This window comes from Pogoniulus pusillus, chromosome Z, assembly GCF_015220805.1.
Source record: "Pogoniulus pusillus isolate bPogPus1 chromosome Z, bPogPus1.pri, whole genome shotgun sequence".
In the NCBI taxonomy this organism is placed as follows: Eukaryota; Metazoa; Chordata; class Aves; order Piciformes; family Lybiidae; genus Pogoniulus; species Pogoniulus pusillus.
Window position 1 is genome coordinate 28,015,818 of NC_087309.1, and position 24,614 is coordinate 28,040,431.

The 24,614-nt window shown below is 46.2% G+C and overlaps 1 protein-coding gene across 3 annotated transcripts in view; it reads right to left on the bottom strand.

The window, feature by feature from the left end:
• The window catches only part of ZBTB7C (zinc finger and BTB domain containing 7C), a 126,817-nt gene that overhangs the window by 30,440 nt on the left and 71,763 nt on the right, over positions 1-24,614 (bottom strand). Inside the window, exon 2 of one of the 3 annotated variants that reach the window (XM_064176869.1) lies at positions 21,999-22,082. The exons of the other annotated variants lie outside the window; for them this stretch is intronic. The gene's annotated coding sequence lies outside the window, so the exon portion shown is untranslated. The remainder of the gene's footprint in view (positions 1-21,998; positions 22,083-24,614) is intronic. 3 annotated transcript variants of the gene reach the window in all.

A 24,614-nucleotide genomic window follows, 5' to 3' on the forward strand; every position in this document is an offset into this window, starting at 1 on the left:
TGTCACAAGTTTCCCAGAGGGGTTGCAGGAGCCCCATCCCTGGAAACATTTCAGGTCAGGTTGGACAGGACTCTGAGCAACCTGATTTAGTGGAAGATGTCTCTCCTCTCTGCAGGAAGGCTGGACTAGATGGCCTTTAAATGTCCCTTCCAGCCCAAATTATTCTACAAATCTATGACACGTCAGTTCAATCCTTCTGTTTGCCCCAGCAAAACTACAACTGAGGGTAAACAGAGAAAAGCATTCCCTGAAATGATTTTTTTTTCCACTAGCTGAAAACTCCTTTATTGAATTGCTTGAAACACTGACTTTAGAGTGTCGCTGATGGATTGCTGGGACCCCACTGTGTGTTAAACAGTGAAGGAGTATACTCCCTGGTGACCACCCAGAAAGATATCATAAGGACAAAAGAGAAGACAGTGGGGTTGAACATGATGTGGATCCTGCTCAGGAAATGCACACAGTTATTACATTATTTTCATGGGAGGGTGGAGTCCTACTTCTGTCCGGAGAGACAGACGAGAGCCCATCCCCTGCTGAAAGCTGTGGGCGGCCGTATTGCACTTGGCCAGCCTGAAGGTTAAGGCAGGTCCCCTAATTCAATATTTCCTAATGGAAGGGAGGAAAAAAGCAGTTCAGGGGGTGGAAAGAGCCCAGGTAAAATGTTAGCTGGAGAAAATGGGGTGAGTAGGAGAAGCTCCTAGCAGAGAAGAGAGGAGGATGACTTGAGGGAGGGCAAGAGGCTGCTGGCTACAACAGCTTCCGAGTGCTTCAAACATAGGGCACAGATAAGTGGAGCTGCAGAGCAGGGTGGGAGGAGATCAAGGAAGCAGGCAGGAGAGAAGATTACAGGAGTGCAAGGAACAACAAAGAGGTGGAGAGAGGAGAAGGAAAAATTATGCAGGGCCTCAAAGGTCGATAAAGTCAACTTCAAAAGGATTCCTTAAAAGACATAATGCCAGTGTCTTCATATTCAATTACTTGATTTCACATGAATATAAGTAATATATGGTTTTCTTTTTTTTTGCCTCCCAACACTCAGTTTGGCACAAAGGGAAGGTGAAGTGGACGGACAATGAGAGAAACATGGGACTCTTTGCTTTCCTGCTGGACCAGATGGGGCTGGAGCCAGCACTACCACCTTGCAAAGGATGAGGAGCAAACCAGAAGGTGAGAGGACGAGGAGTGAGCAGGACTTCCCCTTCCTGGAACTGAAAAACGTTATGAAATTACTTGCTCAGCCTGAAACAAAATGTTTTTCCTGAATACTGGGAACCTGTTTAATTAAAAGCACAGGAAATGCTGGAGAAAACAAATCACACTGCCAGTAAAAGTCAAGACTGTGGCTTCAAACTTCCATTTTTCACAGTTCCCCCATTAACTGACAAAACTGACCCAGGTGGAAGGTGGATTTTTTTTGTCATCAAAATTTTCACTTTGCATTAAAACTTATTTAACTGAGTTATCTCTCCCAACTGTACTTCAGGAAGCTAAAGTGAAGTAAAAATCTGAAAGAGCTGGCTACTGTATCCTGGGGTGTTCAACCCATCAGCACAGTTAAAATCACTGACAAGCTATGGCAAGCTAATGTCAGTAAAATGGTACCCAACAGGAGGCTTGAAGCCAGTACAGTGAGCTCTACAATAAGTTCCAGTCCATTAAACACCAGGCTTAAGTAAAATATTATAGCAGGTCACATTTTAAAGCAGATAGAATAGGTTAAGGAACCACTGAGGATCCATGAGGATGCTAGCAGAGGAGAATGGAAATTCTGCCATACCTTTTTTCATCTCCTTGCCCTAAACACCATAATTTTCTTCCTGAAGGTAAGTGCTCCCTTCCACTCAACACAATTTTTCCCATGTGCCTCTCCAGCAGGAACCTGTGCCACTGACGCAAGGCCATAGTGCTATTACCTCAAGCACCTGCAGGGCTACCATGGTGCCCAACAAGATGATGATTAATCACATAAAAACAACAACAACAACAAAAACTCACCAACAAAACAAACTAGAAACAGCATGACTTGGTGAAGACCATGTAACGAGTCAGTATAGGAAAAAAGACCAGAAATCCTGTCCTCTCTTTTCTGTCCACCTGGATCCCAAGCATTTAGTACTTTTCTCTGTTCAGTTTTGACCTTACAAGTTCCCTTAACCTTCTCCTGGCAGTTTCCTAATGGGCAAATAAATCTCTGGAGAGTATCTTAAATTCTTTTTTATCACAGACTGTATCAATGTGATAATAAGATCAGCCTTCAGACTCCCCATTAAGTCACAGAAGGTGTGGTCATCAGTCATGCTTTTCCCAGTCTTAATTGCCAGGCAGACATTTTAAGTGGAAAGTCCATCTAATGAGCCAAATCATTAAAACATCCTTGGTTCCTATGTGAGATGGAAAATTGTATCACTTTTAATAAGGGGGTAGCATCTTTGTCCCTCTATTCACAGGGGACATGTGGCACAAGAAAAGGTGAGACTTATCTTCAGGTTTGCCTTGGATGTGTTTCATTTAAATACAATCCCCTACTCCAGGTAAGAGAAGGTAATAAAACTCTTATGAGAAGGAGAACTAGGTGGCTGGAGAAGTCAGCAGTGGCCCAGCAGTGAGTAAAGGGCTCACCACAGACAGAGAGGTCACCACTGACACCATTGATGCTCTTGATGCTGGACAGGTGGACATGGTGGAAGAGCTACCATGGTGGCTGTGCAAAGATGAAGAAGACAGTGACGTCTGGTGTGCTTATGTGAAAGGCCATGTGGGATTTATGAAGTGGGCTCTTCAATAGCACATCCTTTTTCTAAACTGTTGCCATGAAAAACCTTCATGGTTATACTGGCCACCGTTAGGAGCCTGAACCATGTTGAAGTTGTTGGGTAGTTATCATGACCCTCATCCCACAAAGTGGGAAACTAAGGCAGGACAGCACACAAATTCAAAAACCCTTACATGGGACAAGTCTAACCAAAGTTCCTAAAACTGTGTTCAAGCTATAGGTTCTTTGCAAAGGGGTAACTCTCTACTGCCCTGTCCAGCCCAAAGAGAAACCTGCACTTTCCCCATCTCCCCATCTCCTACTGTTACTCATCCACCTAGGCTCCATCTAGGAGATCAGCCTAGGTAAGATCAGCCCAAGTGCTTAGTGGTCTCCAATAACACAAAGGGCATGTTTGCTACAAGCCAACATGTCCTTTGAGATGCCCCACTTGACCTGTTTCCACTGCAAAGGATCAGTGGTGAGAGCTCCTCCACAGGGAATCCCAGTGGGAAGCCCAGGCAAGCCTAACTTATGATCTCCACATCCAACGGCAGCTTTGCCAGGTGCTTGGAGTGCTGGTTCAAAATGATCCCTAATAAAAACAAAGAAGCACAGAAGGGTGTGTTACTTTTGGGTAATAATACATCTTAAAACTGCATGGTGAGGCAAAGACAACACCGCACCCTAAGCCACCCGAAGGGTGTGGGCATTATACAATGATTTGCCCACACCCTGCCTCCGACAACAATTAACATCCAGCCCCGTGTAAGAATCAGTAGTCTCAAACCAGGAAACGTTGACATTTTCTGTGCACATGAGAGGAAAAAAACCCAACCAAAACAACAAACCAAAGATATGTCTTAACATGAACATCACTGGGCAGGTCGGCACCATCACAGCACAGACAGAGCATTTTCTGCCCTTCTTCTGCAAGAAGGCCAGGCAAAGCAGTTACATTGGGGGTTATATTAAGTATGGATTTCTTAGGTTTAATAATTTCCTTCTTAAAAAAAAACAAACAACAACAACAACAAAAAAAAACCCACCCAAACAAACAGAGATGATGGAAAAAAAATCTAAATGCATAATTACATTCTGATAACTACAAAGTCATGCGAGCTGCTTTATAGATAATAAAATGACAAGATCTCATCACACCCAAGTTTATTTTCATAGCTGTAAAACTACTTCTGGTAAAGTCGCTGGGAAAAGATTACTATTGAGTAATAATGGAAGCAAAATAGCACTTACTAAAGGGAAGTAGAAGCAAGAACTAATCCTATGTTGAAAAACAACAGAGAAAATCAGTTTGCTATTTGGAGTCAGCAGAAATAACTCTTTTTTTTTTTCCCCCCATCTGAGATACCAGCAGTGAGACCAGATGGTTATTAACAGAGACCCCATTTTTTTTTTCCCTAAACCACAGTGCAGATGCCATGATGCTCATGAAAACAGCAATTAAAGATGCAGCTTCAGGGTTGCACCTCCAGCCGCCAGCGGCATCTTAGAGGAAAAACAAAGTTAAGAGTGCCTCCAGACTTACTCCTAATCATTTCTGGGGTCAGGAAATTCAAGTTGCTTTTCCAACATAAATTCACTGTTCATTTGGAAAAAAAAACAAAAACAAAAACAAAAACAAAAGCCAACCAAACCAGAAAATGGCAAAGAGCGATGAAGATTATGATAAATCTACCTTCTGGGTGATTCCAGGAAAAAGGCTGAGCTGATGCTACCGGCTTTGTGTCTGAATGAAGGATGGAGCTAGTAGAGTTGCTATATACCTGTCTGAAACAGGGAGGCTCAAAGCCTTCCCGAGGGACAGGCGGTGCTCCTGAGGAGGAATGCTTGTTGCAATATTAACGAGGGAGGAGACAGGATCACCAGGGAGAAATTAAATATATCTTCCTGGCTGACACAACGGGGACCGTTTGCATAGCTCAGGAGCAGGGGGTTTATGCTGGACGTTGCTATCTGCCTTCAGAGCACTCAGTTGGGGCAGATCAGGAGATGTTTGTATGGCTAAGACAGTCCTGCTTGGATTTCTGAATCCTAATTGTGGGCAGGAGAAGGGATGAATTTTAATTCTCCATCTGTAGATGCAAACAGAAGCAAAGTGTAGTCTTACCAGCATATAGGCAGACAATGAAACAAAAATATCCACTAGTTTGTGCTGATGATAGATCCAAGCACCTCCAAATAAGACAAAGTTTCTACTATGCAAGGTGCAGGATTTTTTAAAAAAATTATTTTCTTATTGCTGTTATTGTTTTCAGTGACATTTATACTGCACCCATGTGTCACAGCTGCAAATGAACTGGCTGGATGGCAGAGCTCAGAGAGTGGTGGTGAATGGTGCCACATCCAGTTGGCAGCCAGTCACAAGTGGTATTCCCCAAGGATCAGTGCTGGGCCCAGTCCTGTTCAATATCTTTATTGATGACCTGGACGAGGGCATTGAGTCCAGCATCAGTAAGTTTGCAGATGACACCAAGCTAGGAGCAGGTGTTGATCTGTTGGAAGGTAGGAGAACCCTGCAGAGGGACCTGGACAGGCTGTCTGGGTGGGCAGAGGCCAATGGGATGAGATTTAACAAGGCCAAGTGCAGGGTTCTGCACTTCGGCCACAATAACCCCAAGCAGCGCTATAGGCTGGGGACTGAGTGGCTGGAGAGTAGCCAGGAGGAAAGGGACTGGGGGTACTGATAGTTAGTAAGCTGAAGATGAGGCAGCAGTGTGCCCAGGTGGCCAAGAGAGCCAATGGCATCCTGGCCTGCATCAGGAACAGTGTGGCCAGTAGGACAAGGGAGGTTATTCTTCCCCTGTACTCAGCACTGGTCAGGCCACACCTTGAGTACTGTGTCCAGTTCTGGGCCCCTCAATTCAAGAAAGATGTTGAGGTGCTGGAACATGTCCAGAGAAGGGCAACAAAGCTGGTGAGGGGCCTGGAGCACAAATCCTATGAGGAGAGGCTGAGGGAGCTGGGCCTGTTTAGCCTGGAGAAGAGGAGGCTCAGGGGTGATCTTATTATATCACAGTATCACAGTATCACCAAGGTTGGAAGAGACCTCACAGATCATCAAGTCCAACCCTTTACCATAGTGCCCAAGGTTAGACCATGGCACCAAGTGCCACATCCAACCTTGCCTTGAACTGCCCCAGGGACGACGACTCCACCACCCCCCCAGGCAGCCCATTCCAGTGCCCAATGACTCTCTCAGTGAAGAACTTTCTCCTCACCTCGAGCCGAAATTTCCCCTGGCGAAATTACTGTCTACAACTACCTGAAGGGGCATTGTAGCCAGGTGGGGGTTGGCCTCTTCTCCCAGGTAACCAGCAATAGAACAAGGGGACACAGTCTCAAGTTGTGCCAGGGTAGGTACAGGCTGGATGTTAGGAAGAAGTTCTTCACAGAGAGAGTGATTTCCCATTGGAATGGGCTGCCCAGGGAGGTGGTGGAGGCACCGTCCCTGGGGGTGTTCAAGAAAAGCCTGGATGAGGCACTTAGTGCCATGGTCTAGTTGATTGGATAGGGCTGGGTGATAGGTTGGACTGGATGATCTTGGAGGTCTCTTCCAACCTGGTTGATTCTATGATTCTATGATTCTGTGAGATGCTCATCCCTTTATAGGAACTGCCTAAGCAAGACCAAAGAAGGAACAATCCATCCCTAAATACTTGTGCTCCAAAAAAACAGTGGGAGAAAAAGGAGATTACTTTGTTTGTACAGATGAGGAACAGAGATACTTGGTGATGTGCAAGGGCTGTGGCAGAGCCAAAATTTGGAGCTAGCTCTTCCAAATCTCAACTCATTACCTTATCAAGATGATCAGCTGGCTCCCACCTAAGGCTCACGGTTATCTCGCAATCAAAGGCAGCCAAAGGCTCAGAGGGGCTCCAGATCGGGGCCACCACATGGGCTTCCAGGTGGTTGCTATGTGCTGAACTTTACATCCACAGTTGGTGATACCAGCCCAGCAATGAGCTGACAGTATTTTGGCACCTGGCAAAGCCAGAGGATTTCAGTGTGCACCAGGCAGCGTATATCACCCAAAGGAGATGGAAGGACAAGGTTTGGGATGGTGAAATGATTTTTGGCATGGAACTTGGTTTCTAGCGAGGGTTAGAGGAGAGCTCCCAAGGGTAGAACAGGGGAAGTCAGGAAGGCTGAGAATGGTAGCTTATTGTACCCAACACCCAGCCTGCAAAGGCACTGGGGGGTAAGGAGAGGGCAAGGAGGGCTTTGCAGGCAGGCATGGATGCTCAGTAAAAGGGTGCCAGCAGCAGCAAAGCAGGGCTTTTCAAAATAAGCAGTTTGGGAGAAGAAAGAATGGTGCACAAGCTAACAATAAGCAGCAGCAAGTGAAAAAAGGATTAAAGGGGCCCGAAAGGAATAGAAAACAGAAAATTGCAGGGAATTGTTCAGCAAACAATAAAAGGCTCCTCACCATCTCCCTGCAACAGGCGGGTGGCACAAGGAGAAAGCAACTCACGACAAATGATAGCTGCAAAAGGGGAGATGGAGCAGGGGAAGAAAATTCAGACCTGGCAGATTTGTTAAGTGGTTATTTTCCCTCTGTCTTTGCAGAAGACAAAGGGGAGGTAAGGCTCCCCAAGACAGGGATTGTATTTCACTCCATGGTCGAGAAGGCTTTTGAGTGTCTGCAGATAGCAGCAAGAAATGGTCCTAAAAAGATTAGAGCTCTTAAGCTAGGGCAAAATACTATACCCAGACAACACACTCGAGTTTTAATGACAGTGGGGAGAAAATTGAGTGAAGCTTTGTCTGCTGCCTTTAGGAAACTGAAAACTTAATTTGAAACAGCACAGACTAGAGCTGGGCTTTTCTCACTTAGAAAGGCGTTACTCCTGCTCTTTAAGCATTCATTTTTATCCTTGATATATATTTTCCATTCACCACCTTCCCCACACCAACACAGGTTTAGGAAGGACATATGGGGTTTAGAGTGACTTGGGTAGCTTGTTTTTAGCTTGTCCCTGTCTGCAATCTATTTCTTCTCACTGCATCCCTCTGTCAGGTTTTATCCATGTTTATGGATACTCAACTGAGGGGTACAGAAACAAAGAGGCTTCTTACAGATGCACAGGGAATATGCTGGAAAAGAAACTCACCATGCACTTCCCAAATTTCAATCCCCGGATCACCTCCTGCATTTCTAGGCTCTGTGATTCCCATGTTGGCTTGCTAAACTGGATGGGCCAAATCCCAGTGGGTGCAAACCACTAGACCTTCCATACAACCCTTTTTATTCTGGGAACAAAGCCAAGCATCACAAAGAATCACAGAATGTTTTGTGGTGGAAGGGACCTTAAAGGTTACAGCCTTCCTGGCCATTGGCAGGGACACCTTCCACTAGACTACATTGCTCAAGGACCCATCCTGACTAGTCTTGAATACTACCAGGGAGAGAAAAATTACAACTTCTTTGTGAAGTCTGGTCCAGTGCCTCGTCATTCTGACAGTAAAGTATTTCCTCTTAATATCTAGTCTAGATTTCCCCCTGTCACAACAGGCCCTACTGAAAAGACTGCCTACATCTTTCTTAAAAATCCCCTTTAAGTACTGAAAGGCCACAATAAGGTCTCCCCAGAGCCTTCTCATAGAAACACAGAATCATAGAATTGACCAGGTTGGAAGAGACCTCCAAGATCATCCAGTCCAACCTAGCACCCAGCCCTAGCCAGCCAACTAGACCATGGCACTAAGTGCCTCATCCAGGCTTTTCTTGAACACCTCCAGGGACAGTGACTCCACCACCTCCCTGGGCAGCCCATTCCAATGCCAATCACTCTCTCTGGCAAAAACTTCCTCCTAACATCCTGCCTGTACTTCCCCCAGCACAACTTGAGACTGTGTCCCCTTGTTCTATTGCTGGTTGTCTGGCAGAAGAGGCCACCCCCCACCTGGCTACAATGTCCCTTCAGGTAGTTGTAGACAGTAATGAGGTCACCTCTGAGCCTCCTCTTCTCCAAGCTAAACAACCCCAGCTCCCTCAGCCTCTCCTCATAGGGTTTGTGTTCCAGGCCCCTCACCAGCTTCATTGCCCTTCTCTGGACACGTTCCAGCACCTCAACATCTCTCTTGAATTGAGAGGCCCAGAACTGGACACAGTACTCAAGGTGTGGCCTGAGCAGTGTTGAGTACAGGGGAAGAATAACCTCCCTTGTCCTACTGGCCACACTGTTCCTGATGCAGGTCAGGATGCCACTGGCTCTCTTGGCCACCTGGGCACACTGCTGGCTCATCTTCAGCCTACTATCTACCAGTACTCCCAGGTCCCTTTCCTCCTGGCTGCTCTCCAGCCACTCTGTCCCCAGCCTGTAGCGCTGCTTGGGGTTGTTGTGGCCAAAGTGCAGAACCCTGCACTTGGCCTTGTTAAATCTCATCCCATTGGCCTCTGCCCACCCATCCAGCCTGTCCAGGTCCCTCTGCAGGGCTCTCCTACCTTCCAACAGATCAACACCTGCTCCTAGCTTGGTGTCATCTGCAAACTTACTGATGCTGGACTAAATCCCTTTGTCCAGATTTTTGTGGCCTACTGTGAACCTGCTTCAACAGGTCCATGTCTTTCATCTTTTGAGAACTCTTAAGCTGGACATAGCCCTCTAGATGGGGTCTCAACAGAGGGAAGTAAAGCAGCAGAATCACCTCCATCAGGCTGCTGGCCATGCTGCTTTTGATGCAACCCACAATACAGTTTGCCTTCCGGGCTGCAAGTGCACACTGCTTGCTCAGGTCCAGCTTTTCATCCACCAGCACCCCAGTTACATACAGCCTTAAATCGTAGAACCATTTAGGCTGGAAGAGACTCTTAAGATCACTGATCTTGGGTTAAGGTCAACTAAACCAAATACTGCCAAGTTTGCCACCAAACCATGTCTGGACCAGATCAGGGATTTTGTGTCCTCCCAAAAATTGAAGCTGATTGGTATGGATCTCACAGTAGCTGATGTACCCTACGAGAGTCACCAGGAGTCCACTGTGCCACTTGGCCTGGGACAAAGACAAAACAGGGTCTACCTTGATCCAAACCTCATCGCTGGGGTCTGGGGAGACATAGCTTTTGTGCTGCCCGACTGACCCCTCCACCAGCTGCAAACAGCAAGGTGGCTCCTCTGCTATCCCCATCTCAGCTCCTGCATCTCCCAGCCGGAGTCTTTGAGCTGCAGCGATACCCCTGACCTTGCCCAGGGCTCAGTTACTAAGAATAAAATGCAGAGGGTTGTGCTGCACTGGCACGCAGCAGGATAATTGCAAGGAAACAGCTGCTGTATCCCAGCGACCGCAGTAATTGGGTACGGGCCATCCTGTAGCCAGGTTTCCCATGCTATTATCTGCTTATTAATAGAAACCAAATCTACCTTTACAGAGACAGCACTGCAAGCCTGGAAATTATGTGGTGCAGGGCTGCGAAGAGGCATTTGTGGCATCTTTGCAATAGTCTCAGCTCTTTGCTACCCAAGGGCTTGATCCTAGTAAGGTCCATGGAATGTTCCCATCCAAATTGTTCCAAATCCCAGCTGTCCCAACCCAAAGTCCCCTGTGGTCACTGAAAAGCTGAATGTCAGATTTGGCCACATGATGACTGCCCTCAGAGATGCAGATGAGTGAGATCTGGTCTATAAATTAATTGATCCCAGTAGCCTCTCAGCAAAGTGTGGCAAGGTGTATTAATTTCACTTCCCAAGAAGGAAAAATTAAGATCACAAAGGCTTGAATTTCCACTCATCCACATAAATGCAGTTAGACAAGGGTCATGAGCTGAGTGTCCATGGATTTATGGCTGGAAAATAACATGGAGCATCTGGAATGTTCCCGCCTGGGTGTCGTGGGAAGCAAATGTAAAAGGTAAAGGTAAAAGTGACATTATCATTATCGAGAAGAATCAAATCATGGTGTCAAAGGTCTCCTTGTTGAAAAGTGTGAAAGAAATGCACTGATTTCTGAGAGACCCAAGGACAAAGTGAAACTCTCCACAGGATCTTCCAGGACTTTCAGGTCACTGTGGAAGCATAGCTTCCCTTGTCCAGGAGTAACACAGGTCCTTCTCCTCATCTCTCTCTTGTTCCAGGCTTATTTCCCCTCTGAAGCTCAAGCTGGAAATGGTTCTGAATAAAATATGATCCTGATCATGCCTTTTCCTATTGGGTAAGGAGACATGAAGGCATCAGTCATAAGCCAGTGTTAAAGATGGAAGGTAGGTTAGGTATCTCCACCTAAAATGCAGTTGACAATACATAATTATTTTTTTTTTAACATAGATAAGAAATGAAGATTTACAAAGATCTTCAGGACCATCTGAATCATGTCTCAAATTTAGGATTTGGTGTGAGACTTCCCAAGCGAAGTTCACTTCCACCACCCTTCCTGTTCCATGATAGGCAAAGCCAAGCAGGTGGCCTCCTATAGTAACTATTTTAACCACCAACGTTAATGCACCCAAAAGTGATGGGAAGAACCATCATCCCGCTGTATTTCCAAGTTCCTCTATCTTGCTGTTCAAGGCAAGATTGGACGTGGCACTTGGTGCCATGGTCTAGCCTTGAGCTCTGTGGTATAGGGTTGGACTTGATGATCTGTGAGGTCTCTTCCAATCCTAATAATACTGTGATACTGTGATCCTTCTTCACCTCTTCTTCACCCAGCTTTTAACACTTCCCATTTCAACAGCACTTAATACCAGCCTTTCTGAAGATGAATCCTACAGGCTGGCAACCAAATCCTCACAGAGCCAAATCAGCACAGATGTGCTAGAGCGTGATACAGATGGTTTCTCCTTCCATTGAAACTCAAGTTTTTGCTTCTGCTCAATGCTGTGCTGTTTTGTAGGCTGAGGATGTCAGGAGCACACCCCTTCTTATATGGCAAGTGGGAAGTCATCCCAGAAAGATTAAAGCAGAGAAAACAGACCTGGGTTGTCTCCTGCATTTTTCATCCCTTCTCCATCACTTTGTGAAAGCCTGGTGCTGTTATGCAACTACGTAAGAAATGAAAGGCATCAGGGAAAATAAATAATACATAAATGCCGAAGTGTGTTGCCAAGGCCACCTCCAGGATGGAGCTGTACCCAAGTGTGCTCCTCTCCAAATGTCTGCCTGCTCCAGCCCTGGAGAGACGTCCGTGGGAGTGAAATGAAGCTCCTGGGCAAGACATTGTTTCAGAGTGATGCATCAGAGAACCTTGCAGGTGACAGAAACTGTAATTGCTGTGATTAAACTTCATCGGCCCATTTCACCCCTGTGAAATTCAGATTTGCTGCTGATATCAGCAGAAGCAGGACTGATGTCCCTACCAGTGAAGAGTTTAGGAGTACCAAGGAGGTATCTCCTTGAAGTATGAGCAATGCCCCACTGCCTGAACAGGGTCTGTACCATTGAGGCCTTGTGGAAGCTCTGACTTCCATGAGGACCTGAAAGGTGTTTTTCCTTCTTCACCAGAAGCTGCCAAACCAGGTGCACAGTATCAGCAGCCTGACAAAAGGAGGTCTTGGACTCAGTGTGAGATGCTACAGATGACTCCTAGGGCTACAGAGCAGAGACTCCAAGGGAGCTACCCCAAGAGCTGGATAGCTCCAGAGCATTAAGAGATAACATATTGGTAACTTCATATACATTGCAAGAAGGTAAAATAAAAGGCTCCCAGTGTTGCTGCAGGCAGTGATACTCATGATGTAAGCTGCCCAGTCTTGTGGCATGGACGCTGGCTGTGTCAGCAGAAGGAGGGTCCTCTTTCTGCTTTGCCTTCTCCATGAGTTAGGATGTGAGACATCACCCCTTGTCCTCCAGTACTGATAAAGGAGCATCTAGTCCTGAAGTACAAAAACATCAGGAGGTGCACAGGGTGCTGGGGGATGCTGATGAGGAATGTGGTCCTTAGGGCGGCTGCTTCCAACCTTGCTGTGATGGAGTCGTGACGACCCTCCTGCCTTAGTGCCATTGCCTGAAAACAGCCAAAACATCCCCAGCAAAACACTTTGTGACACACTAACCCCCTTCTCATCTCCTGTACCTGCTGCAGGGGCTCCTAAAATGAGATGTACCCACACAGTCTAATGCCTTTGCAAAAAAAAAATCTTCCTGTCTGCTAAGATCAAAACTGGATACAAAGGTTGAAGATGTTGCTTGAGAAATACTAGTTAGAGCTGTGTACATGTATTTGCCTCATTAGTTTTCTCTAGAGGGAGATTATAAAAGCAACCAGAAAGAGAGAGGAAAACTACTCTGCTTGTCTCATATAAAAATATAGGTAACAATTATTAGGCAATAATTGATTCATCCAATACTTTATTAACTGGAGTTTGGGTGTGCAAGTGACAGGCTCTGCAGTGAGCCTTTCATGTGACACGTTATTAAAGGCTCTTTTTCTGCCTCCGAAAGGCAGTGGCTGGCAGATCAAAGGTCAGACATTTCAAGGAGTAAATTGGTTTAATGTGGCTGCAGATAGCCTCACAAAAACCTAATAAATATGCAGTGAAATGTAAGGAGAGAAAATTGTGGACAGGAGAGACAATTACTTTGAAACCAGGAAAAGAGCAGCTCAAATTAATCAGCGCACAGGGTCCTTCTCTCTCTCTGAAGATTTAGTATTCAGAGCAGGAGCTCAGCTGCTGGTGAGATGTGCTGGGGAGGGAGGCACTGACACCCAGCACTAAAATCTGCCAGGGAAAGAAACTCAACACTGTGCTGCAGCCAGGATGGTGGTGTGAACCACCATGGCTTTCCAGGTACATCAGGAAGCCACCTGTGACTCACAGCAAAGTAAGTTCCTGAGCAGCACAGGATTTTGTGGTGGCTAGTGATGAGATTATCCTTCCATGGCTAAATACTGCAAGAAGCATCTGGTATGACTCAGCAAACTCATGCTGGCACTGGGACACCAGCAGACAGTGACCCAAGGCCCAAATCCCAGCATTCAGTGGCAAAAAAAATGATGACAGAGGGGCTTAATTGTAAATGTTGATGGGTTTAGCTCTTCTTGTTTTTCACTTGGTCCTGATTTTCTCAGAAGTGTACTCAGTTATTTTTAAACTTGAGGCAGCAAAGTAACCAGCACCTGGATACTTGGGGGTTTTTGTTTTCATTTCTTGAAATGCATTAACTCAAGTGATCTCCACGGCAAGGCAGAATTTCTTTGCTAAAGTCACAGCTTTAGTCTTTTTAATTAAAGGTGAGAAAACACCCACTCTAATTCTCTAATCTGGAAAGAGACTTCCTGCATGAAAACAAAGCACAACACTCCCGGCACGGCTGGAAACTGCAGCAGAGGAAACAAAACTTTAAAACAAAATGCCTGTTCCCCTTCTGAGAAGCAGATATGGGCACAACCTCTTCTCATTGCCTTTGCAGGTCACCTTCCACAGCTAAATCACCCTGGCTCTGGCACAATTTATCATGACCCCACCAGACAGTCCAAGAAGGATCAGGCAGCACAATCTGTCTGCAGTTTAGCAAAGCCAAGCTCTGCCTGCTTAGCCACATAAGGATTTTCTGCAAGCAGGAAAAAGTTGGGACCCAAGGACTAAATTGCTCCATCAACCACCTTGTCCTATAAGCTGGACCATCAAGGATGAATGAGAGCCTTCTGCCCACCACGTCCCCATGCGTAGCTTGTTGCCAGTTGAGTATCTTTGCCTCGGATGGAGTTCCACCCAGGGCAGCACTGACACCTCCCTGGTAAGGAACCTCATGAGAAACCTTGGGAATGTGACAGAGTGGAACAGCTGGTGTCATTCATGTCCTAATGACCACGGGAAACTTCAAAGAGAAGTCATGCTTCAGCAAGAACCACAGACTTTATGGGTCACCCACAAGGAGAAACAATGGGACATGGACCTCTGCACTTGCAGCCCACGCGGGCAGCTCTTGCCCTGAGTTATCTGTGCGTACATCACTCTGCTGTAAATCAGGAGCCATGACAGTGTAATTTGTATCTAGGGAACCTGAAGCAATTACAAAATCAGCCCAAACACTATTTGTTTCACAAGATTTTGCCCTTAGTTAGCACTGTCATTCTGCTTTAATTACACTGTAATTAATTGCAACAAAACTGTTTGGAAAGTGCGTGTGCATGGTTGAAAGGCTGGAATATTGCAACTTGCCTGCTCCTCTGCAACCATGAGCATAAAGTAGAACCATGTAATGCCTTGGGTTGGAAGAGAACTTTTAAGGTCTCAAAACCGCTGCAGTGAGCAGGGACATCTTCAACTACATCAGGTGCTCAGAGCTCCATCCAATCTGCCCTGGAATGTTTTCAGGAATGGAGCTTCTACCATCTCTCTAGGCAACCTATGTCAGTGTTTCATCACTGCAATTGTAATCAATTTTTTCCTTCTATCTAGTCTCCATCTCCTCTCTTTTAGTTTAAAACCATCATCCTTTTTCTAGTCGCAACAGGCTCTTCTGAAAGGACTATTCCCATCTTATGAGCCCCTTGAAAGGTTGTAGTAAGGTCTTTATGGAGCTTTCTCTTCAGGCTGAACAGCCTCAACACTCAGCAAAATCTCTGGTCCTCTTTTGACATAACACTGAGCATTCATTTTCCCACCCTATAGGCAGAGCAACTCCAAGTCCTCTCAGAAAACATACTAAAACCCAAGAATGGTGACTAATGAGTTATTTTACATACAGGGAAAGTAAGGCATAGTAAAGCAAATCTCTCAAATTTCTCTTCAGACAGGAAGACTACAAGGGCAGCACTGCCAGAGGTGAAGCAAGACTGGCCTGGATGTGAATCACAACCTTTTTCTCTGCCCTGGAATACTCAGATGTTCTCACATTTTCCCTTGCATCTCCCAAATCCCCCTAGTATCTTGAAGGAGCTGCAACTAGTCCATGTCTCCATGTTGCCTCATCCAACATCTTCCTAAAGACAGAGTCAGCAAGGCTTTCCCATGGCTCAAGGACCTGATGATAAAGAAAATGATCCATCTCTTTCACAGTCTGTACCCTCCTAGTGTTTCCAGCTCCTAGCTGTGCCATGGACACACTAATCCTGGCTGAAGTGTTCTTTCAGAGTTCCTTTTCAGCTAGCATTCCATCTCTCAGCATAGACTATAAAAGCAGCTGTAATGCAATCACTGGGAACTGAGGAGTCACCAAATGCATCTGAGGCTGCATAAAGTTTCATCCCCAACTGGTTATTTCTGTGAAAGAAAGGCAGCAACGCCAGAAGTCTGCATCCCTGCAACTTGGGAAGAAGGTCTGGAAGGGACTTGGGAGTCAGAAGACAGAGATTATCTAATGTGACTCATCTCCTCTCACACCCCACCAGCAAGTGGCCAGGGAAACAACTTGCTGGTAGAGCAAGAAGGGAAATTTGCCATCTTGAAATGGGAAAGAATGGTTTTGCTACTACTACTACTACTACTACTACTATTATTATTATTATTATTATTATTATTACTATTATAATTTTCCTATGGATAAATTCTTCTCCTCTCATCCCCTCTCCCTGACCCTCTCCCTTTCCCTCTTCTCTTCTCTTCTCTTCTCTTCTCTTCTCTTCTCTTCTCTTCTCTTCTCTTCTCTTCTCTTCTCTTCTCTTCTCTTCTCTTCTCTTCTCTTCTCTTCTCTTCTCTTCTCTTCTCTTCTCTTCTCTTCTCTTCTCTTCTCTTCTCTTCTCTTCTCTTCTCTTCTCTTCTCTTCTCTTCTCTTCTCTTCTCTTCTCTTCTCTTCTCTTCTCTTCTCTCTTCTCTGCAATTTCCTCCCAAGAGAATTCTGTCAAACTTTCTCACCTTCATTTTGCTAATATCAGATGGAATAATTTCCTCCAAATCACAGAACAACAGTGATAGTAAGCACAAAAAGTGAGAAGAACATGGCAGAATGGGAAGAGCATGGCAGAATACATGTTGCCCACTGAAAGATGCACCCAGAATCCCTGGGGCACCACTAGCTTCTGGATTGCTACCCAGCAGCCCAGAACCACAGCCAAGTCAGGGAGGAGGGTCCAAATTTTTAATCAAAGCAAAAGGTCATAGAATTATCATAGAATCAATCAGGTTGGAAGTCACCTCCAAGATCATCCAGTCCAACCTAGCACCCAGCCCTAGCCAGTCAACTAGACCATGGCACTAAGTGCCTCATCCAGGCTTTTCTTGAACACCTCCAGGGATGGTGCCTCCACCACCTCCCTGGGCAGCCCATTCCAATGCCAATCACTCTCTCTGGCAAAAACTTCCTCCTAACATCCAGCCTAGACCTCCCCGAGCACAACTTGAGACTGTGTCCCCTTGTTCTGTGGCTGGGTGCCTGGGAGAAGAGGCCAACCCCCACCTGGCTACAACCTCCCTTCAGGTAGTTGTAGACAGCAATGTGGTCCCCCCTGAGCCTCCTCTTCTCCAGGCTAAACAACCCCAGCTCCCTCAGCCTCTCCTCATAGGGTTTGTGTTCCAGGCCCCTCACCAGCTTTGTTGCCCTTCTCTGGACACCTTCCAGCACCTCAACATTTCTCTTGAATTGAGGAGCCCAGAACTGGACACAGGACTCAAGGTGCGGCCTGACCAGTGCTGAGTACAGGGCAAGAATAACCTCCCTCATCCTACTGGCCACACTGCTCCTGATGCAGGCCAGGATGCCATTGGCTCTCTTGGCCACCTGGGCACACTGCTGCCTCATCTTCAGCCACCAGTACCAGCACCCCCAGGTCCCTTTCTTCCTGGCTGCTTTCCAGCCACTCTGTCCCCAGCCTGTAGCGCTGCTTAGGGTTGTTGTGTCCAAAATGCAGAACCCTGCATTTGGCCTTGTTAAATCTCACCCCATTGGTCTCTGCCCACCCATCCAGCCTGTCCAGGTCCCTCTGCAGGGCTCTCCTACCTTCCAACAGATCAACATAGAATCATAGAATCATAGAATCAACCAGGTTGGAAGAGACCTCCAAGATCATCCAGTCCAACCTAGCACCCAGCCCTAGCCAGTCAACTAGACCATGGCACTAAGTGCCTCATCCAGGCTTTTCTTTTAGACCCCCAGGGACGGTGCCTCCACCACCTCCCTGGGCAGCCCATTCCAATGGGAAATCACTCTCTTTGTGAAGAACTTCTTCCTAATATCTAGCCTATACCTACCCTGGCACAACTTGAGACTGTGTCCCCTTGTTCTGTTGCTGATTGCCTGGGAGAAGAGGCCAACCCCCACCTGGCTACAATGCCCCTTCAGGTAGTTGTAGACAGTAATAAGATCACCCCTAAGCCTCCTCTTCTCCAGGCTAAACAGGCCCAGCTCCCTCAGCCTCTCCTCATAGGATTTGTGCTCCAGGCCTCTCACCAGCTTTGTTGCCCTTCTCTGGACATGTTCCAGCACCTCAACATCTTTCTTGAATTGAGGGGCCCAGAACTGGACACAGTACTCAAGGTGTGGCCTGACCAGTGCTGAGTACAGGGGAAGAATAACCTCCCTTGTCCTACTGGCCAACACCTGCTCCTAGCTTGGTGTCATCTGCAAACTTACTGATGCTGGACTCAATCCCCTTGTCCAGATCATCAGGAAAGATGTTGAACAGGACTGGGCCCAGCATTGATCCTTGGGGAACACCACTAGTGACAGCTGCCAACTGGATGTGGCACCATTCACCATGACTCTTTGGGCTCAGCCATCCAGCTAGTTCCTGACCCAGCACAGAGTGAATCTGTCCAAGCCATGAGCTGCCAGCTTGGCCAGGAGCTTGTTGTGGCAGACAGGATCAAAGGTTTTGCTGAAGTCCAAGTAGACTACATCCACAGCCTGCCCCACATTCACCAGGCAGGTAACCTGATCATAAAAGGAGGGTAGGTTGGAGAGACAGGACCTGCCCTTGCTAAAGGGGCTGTGAAGCCACCTCTCTGGCTATTTGCTTGGCACAGTGGTGTGACACGACATGAGTGAAACCCATGGCAGAGATGAGGATGCACCTGCTCTGAGGATCTCATGAGCTCAGGGCAAACAGGAGCTTGCCAGGGACTAGGTACACAGTGGAGTGCTGTCCAAAGGCAATGGCAAAATAATTTGGATTATCTCAGCAGCAGTAACTCTGAAATACCTATCTGATCTAGGAGACCTCCCAGACACATGCCTAAAGAGCCTGAGGCTTGGCAAAGGATCTGCTCCATCAGCTTCAACTCACCTTGGCAAAAGGTGCCCAGATACCATGGTGACGGGCTCAGCACGGATAAACACCGAACATGGGTGTGGGTTGTTTGCATAGTTAGGAAGCTGGCTAGTCTCCATCCCTCCACCCTGCCTCCTCCCAGCAGTGCCAGGATCTCAATCCAAAGTGGTCTCCTACCTCCTCCTGGGCAGGCTCATCTGAAGGCAACACAGAGACATTTCCCCAATTGGTTCCCTACTAGGCAGGGCAGGGTGGCAACATCAGGCTGCTGCTTTTCCCTGCTCCCTTTGACGTGGAAGTCATTGGACAGTCCCTCCACCCACATGCTTGCCTGGATCCACATGCACACGGTACAGAGCCTTCATGGTATGGGATATCCCCTACGCATCCTCTTCCACAGCTGTCAAACAGATCAAGCCTCTTACAAAACCACTGACTGGGATGTGGCATCTTTCCCCGTGACATAAAAAACACTCACGATGACCATGTACCAATTCCTTAGGGCCAAGGATTTTTTTGAGGGACAAGGAACAAAAAAATCCAACAGCAGCAAGAAATAAATCTGTGATTAAGGCAAGCTGCTCACACGAGCAATACTCAAAAATTATGCAGACCTGTGAGCAATGTTGCCATCGGGTGCGCGGTTCCTCTCAGGCTTCCAGTAAGGAATAAAAAAGCTCTGACTAATATAAAGAGGCCTCCAAATCATTCTTGGCAGAAGCATCCCAGCCCCGGATCCCCTCCCTCTATTCATTGCTAAAGCTCTCAGCCAAAGGAAAATAAACCACGCAGCTCTCTCACTGACCTGAGCCACAGCTTGGTGTAGCCTGGTGCTGGCAGCCCCTTCCACACTGTTACGCAGCAAGAGGATAGTGTAAAATATATATACATTATGTATATGTTATATATACATTTATTACATGTATTACATGTACACAGATTTATAAAAATACACTTACAAAAACCTATGTAAATATATTTATAAATATATTAGATGCATTTTATATATGTGTATACATTTATTGTCACTGGCTGAGACTTGACGTGATGCTTCCTTCCCATCTCCATCCTGCCAGGAGAGCATGGGCAGGGGCAAGGGTGAGCCCTTTCATTCCTGCCTACTTTGTTAGGATCATCAATATATACTTTCAATGTGTCTGAGATCCTTTGATTTTCCTCATTTCTTCCAAGTTGATAAAATCATTCTAGCGGCGACACTTAGTGAGAATAAGACCAGGACTATGAAGTGGGGAGGGAAGACTTCTATGTTTTGCAACTACCTTAATAACTCGCTATTTAATTAAGAGCAATAGCTCTGAAATTATGTAAGTGAAGCTTGCCACTTATTTATTAATTAGAGGAGGAATTTCAAATGAAGCTAAGGGCGTTAGGAGCTGGACAGCCCCGGGCTTGCTGGAAAATCCCAGGTTTGTATGGCCAATGCTTGCTCAGTGATAAAACATGCTGGATCTGACTCCTCATGGCCTGGCACCTTAAGTAAATAGCATCAAGCACAAGTGTAAAGAGGGTGTTAAATGCCTGATGCAGAGCACACGTTTGAAATGTCCCTTTTGTGGTGCTGGGAGTAATGAAAGGCATTGGAAGACCAGGAAAGGATGGCAGAGCATCTAATCTACCTTTCCAGGAGTTATTTGCTGGGCTGTTTGGAGGCAGATAAACCAGGTTGCGCGCTGAGAAGCCTGGAAAAAAATCGCATCAGTCTGGGATGCTGGAGATGTTAAAAGCAGCAAGGGCTGGTGATGCTTACGACATCCATTCCCAGCAACCAGCACTCAGATAAACCCAGCTGCCTTTGCCGCTCTCAACCTCCAAATCCTCCCAAACTATAAACTTACATCTGATTCCACTTTCTTCAATCAGAAATGAGGGGAAGTGCTATTCGGTCTCATTCCCCTAGATATTGTACCTGACTGAATTAGAAGGTGGCTGTCACAGCCCATTTTTGAGGGCAGAACAAGCTGCAGGTCCCTGGCTGACCATGCCAAGTATTCCTGTCCACTCAAGGCACTCTGGAAAGCAAATATGGATGGCTGAGCATTCAGGAGGACCTGAGTTCCTCCTCTATGTGCACATTCCTCCCCTGAAATTTTCATTCAGGTCAACCTTGAAGAAAACCCCAGCTGTTGCTTTTACCAGAAGCACAGCTATGGGAATTACCTATGTGGTGTCAGGGGAGCTGGAGAGGGGGTTAGTGCTGCTGAAACAGCATTTAATATCTAGAAGGAACTGCTAAAAATACTAACGCTTAACTAGGTAAAACACCATCCTGTTACATCCCTTTTGCTAGTGCAGAAGCAAAAGCTTCATGAGAAAGACTGAGATTTAAACACAAACTTCAGGGAGGGGGTCTCCGGGTAAGGCACCTCTTGTTTCCCTGTGTGATCCCCACTTGCAGCATGGAGCAACTTGGCTTGAACCGAACTTAACCCAGCGCTGCACAGCAGCCTCATCTCAACCATGCTTTCCAGCTTGTCTTTAATCACTATTTCTTTGCCAGCATTAAATCTGCTGAAACTCGTTAACTATTTAAGGGGAGACTTAGGTGCTTTTTTCCTGCAAGTTTCCTGCAAAGAACCACTGAAACAAAAATGACTTAAAAAATACATATTAATTGATTAATTAATAGAATAGAACAGAATAATCTATTGTACTCTAAACATTAATCTGCCTCAACAGAGTGCTTCTGCTAACCCAGCAGGAGATGCGAGCAGATGTGTTTCCGGACTGATATTTCCTACCTAAACCAAACAAACAAATAACTACGCCAGACTCAGGAAAAACAACCGCACAAATTGGGAGGCTGTATCATACAGGTGTTGATACACAGCCAAAATTTCCAGGCTTGGTAAAACTTCAACTTACCAAGCAAGGAAATCAGAAGGAGAATCACGGGTTCAAGTTCAAACATCAATTAAAAATGCATGTAAATGGCGATAGATTAGTACAGAGGATCACCACGACGCGCTGAAGATTTCTAACGCGAGAACAATTAGCCTCCAAGCACGAAATTGAAGTGCCTTCCCCTCCCCTTAACAAACCACAAAAACCCTAAAAAGAGGAGGGAGACAAATGTAAAAATAACATCTTTTTAAAGCAGAAAGTACAGCATCTGACTCACCTTCCCGCTCTGGGTGCCGACCCTCGTCCTCCCCTCGCCTGCCTTGGCTGCAGGGGGAATCCAGCAGCGTTGCTCCCCGAGTGTCTGCAGCCAAGCGGAGATTGTCATTGATTTGTGTGTGGAAAGTTAAGCCTTTCTAGGAGCGGTTAGGAGAATTCACTCCCACCACTCCCTCTAAACCAAAAGTATTTGGCACAGAGCCCTCCTCGTCCACCTGTACTATTAAGGTCTAAACAACATGCAGGACACTGGCTGATTTTACCAGAATCTTTTCATGTTTCCTTTTTAAACAAATACTCAAAGTTCTTGGGAAAGTGAAACTTGGAGATTTGTTGTCTTTTTGTTATTGCTGCTTTTTTTTTTTCTTTTTTTTTTTAATCCCTTTTTTACTTGAAGTAGATTTATTATATCCCTTTTTGTTCCCCGCTCAGTGGGCTGAGTCATTCCTGAGCGTAGCTGGTGACCCTGACTAGGTGCTGGCTTGCCACCGCAGAGGTGACACGGTGGGTGACATTCCTACCGATCCGCTCTGCTTCCCCTGCAAACTGTGCACCCATTTGGCTGAACCTCGGTGGGGGAGGTGTGGGAAAACCTGCTCTTTTGGAAGGGACTGTATATAATTCAGCTAAAATATCAGGTTTGTTCATAAGTGACCCAAGCAAACAAGAAAATGGAAGCAAAGCATCTTCAAAGGTTTGCTTACCCAAGTACACAGTGTGTTGTCCAGGTAACAAGATTCCAAACCAGGTGCTCAATGCAAGGAATAAATAATTTTGAAAACCCTTCCAGAGTGCCCAGCATGGGGCTTCAAACCCCTGCCAGCACCCAGACTGGGAAGCCACCTCCTTAGCTAAACTGATGCAGCCAATGAGTCCATCTTGCATCCACCTCCTGCAGTCCCCATCTATGAGGACATCCCCGGGAGAGGAGTCACCCCACTGGAGCCTGGCTCAGCAGATGTTCAGCTGACCTGGCCAAGCCCAGTTTGCCAGCATGCATGCAACCCCAAAGGTTTGGTCACTGAGTTGAGTGACAAATAATAGGTCCCTTCTCCTCATTGTGTGCACCAAGGGCAAGGTCATTCTTGAGATCCTGCCTCAAATTAAGCACACATATCTCACAGCATTAAGTTAAACACTGCACTTAATAAAATACCTGTTCCTTTCTGGAACAGGTATTATGACAATGAGAGAATGTAGGTTGTTTTTTTTTTAATACAATATATTTGCTGAGAGCAGCAGGATGCTGAGTTGTTGCCCACGACCTGCCTTTCTCCTGGTTTTCCTTTAAAGAAGCACATGTAAAAAAGACCCAAATCACAATGAAAATTGTTTATACAAGGGAAATCTTTCTGAAGTATGAGGCAAAATCAAGTGTAAGATAGCCTGGGGCAACCTGGCACTCCCAGGCACAGCTTGGAAGAGCTCTGTGCTCAGAGCATGATTACTTTTGAAACTTTTATTACACACTTTCTTGGTCTCTAAAGGAAAAAAAATATGCTGCTCCTATCCCCACACCCAAACCACTATCTGCAGCTCCTCTGGCTACTGGGTTTCTAAGGAGTGTCTGGGTAAATCAGTAAATGAAGTTGCTGTGAACAATATGTCTGGCCCCAGATAAGGGTAAAGCAAAACTTGGGCAGCATCCAGCAACTGTGAAGCTGGCACAGAAGGGAACACCAGTTGCCACCCACTGCTTTTCCTGGTACTCCCACAGCCTGCATCCCCTGTGGGATGGGAGCACCCATCCAACAACCCCATGCCAAGCTCCTCAAGGACAACATCAAGCAAATCCTCCTTTCCCATAAAAACTACCTCCTTCTCCCATCAAATTAGCTTGCCTCTATCAATCCAACAAAGCAAACACGTTGGAGAAATAATTATATCTGTCCCATGCTACCAAAGCACTTTTCTTGTGGTGCTGTTTCCCCAGATGCTTCTTAATCAGTGTAAATGGAAATGTTCCCAGCATCAGCGAGATGCTGGAGCATGTCCAAAGAGGGGCAATGACAGTAGTGAAGTGTCTAGAGTGTAAGTGTTATGAGGAGCAGCTGAGGGAACTAGGGCTGTTTAGCCTGGAGAAAATAAGGCTGAGGAGAAGCATTTTTGCTCTCTACAACTACCTGAGAAGAGGTTGTAGTGAATTTGGGTCAGTCTCTTCTTCCAAGCAGCAAGGGGCAGAACAAGAGGAAATGGCCCCAAGTTATGTGAGGGGAAGTTTAGGCTGGATATTAGGAAAACTGAAAGGGTTGTCAAGCCATGGAACAGGATGCCCAGGGAAGTGGTGAAGTCACCATCCCTGGAGGTATTTAAAAGCTGTGTAGATGTGGTGCTGAGGGACATGGTTTAGTGGTGGACTTGTCTGTGTCAACTTAATGGTTGGACTAGATCTTGAGGGTCTTTTCCAACATACATGATTCTGTGAAAGACAATGTCCCCAAATCCCTGCAAGCCAATCCCAGCATTTTCATACAGAAGAATATTTGTGTGAGGAGACTAGGGCAAATGAAACATCTCAGTTCACCACCACTGTAGACAAATAGGTCACCACTGAAGTGTGGAAATTATTTTCTATTTTCAGTGTGAAATTGGCTCCCAAGTGTTGTGTGGTTTTTGA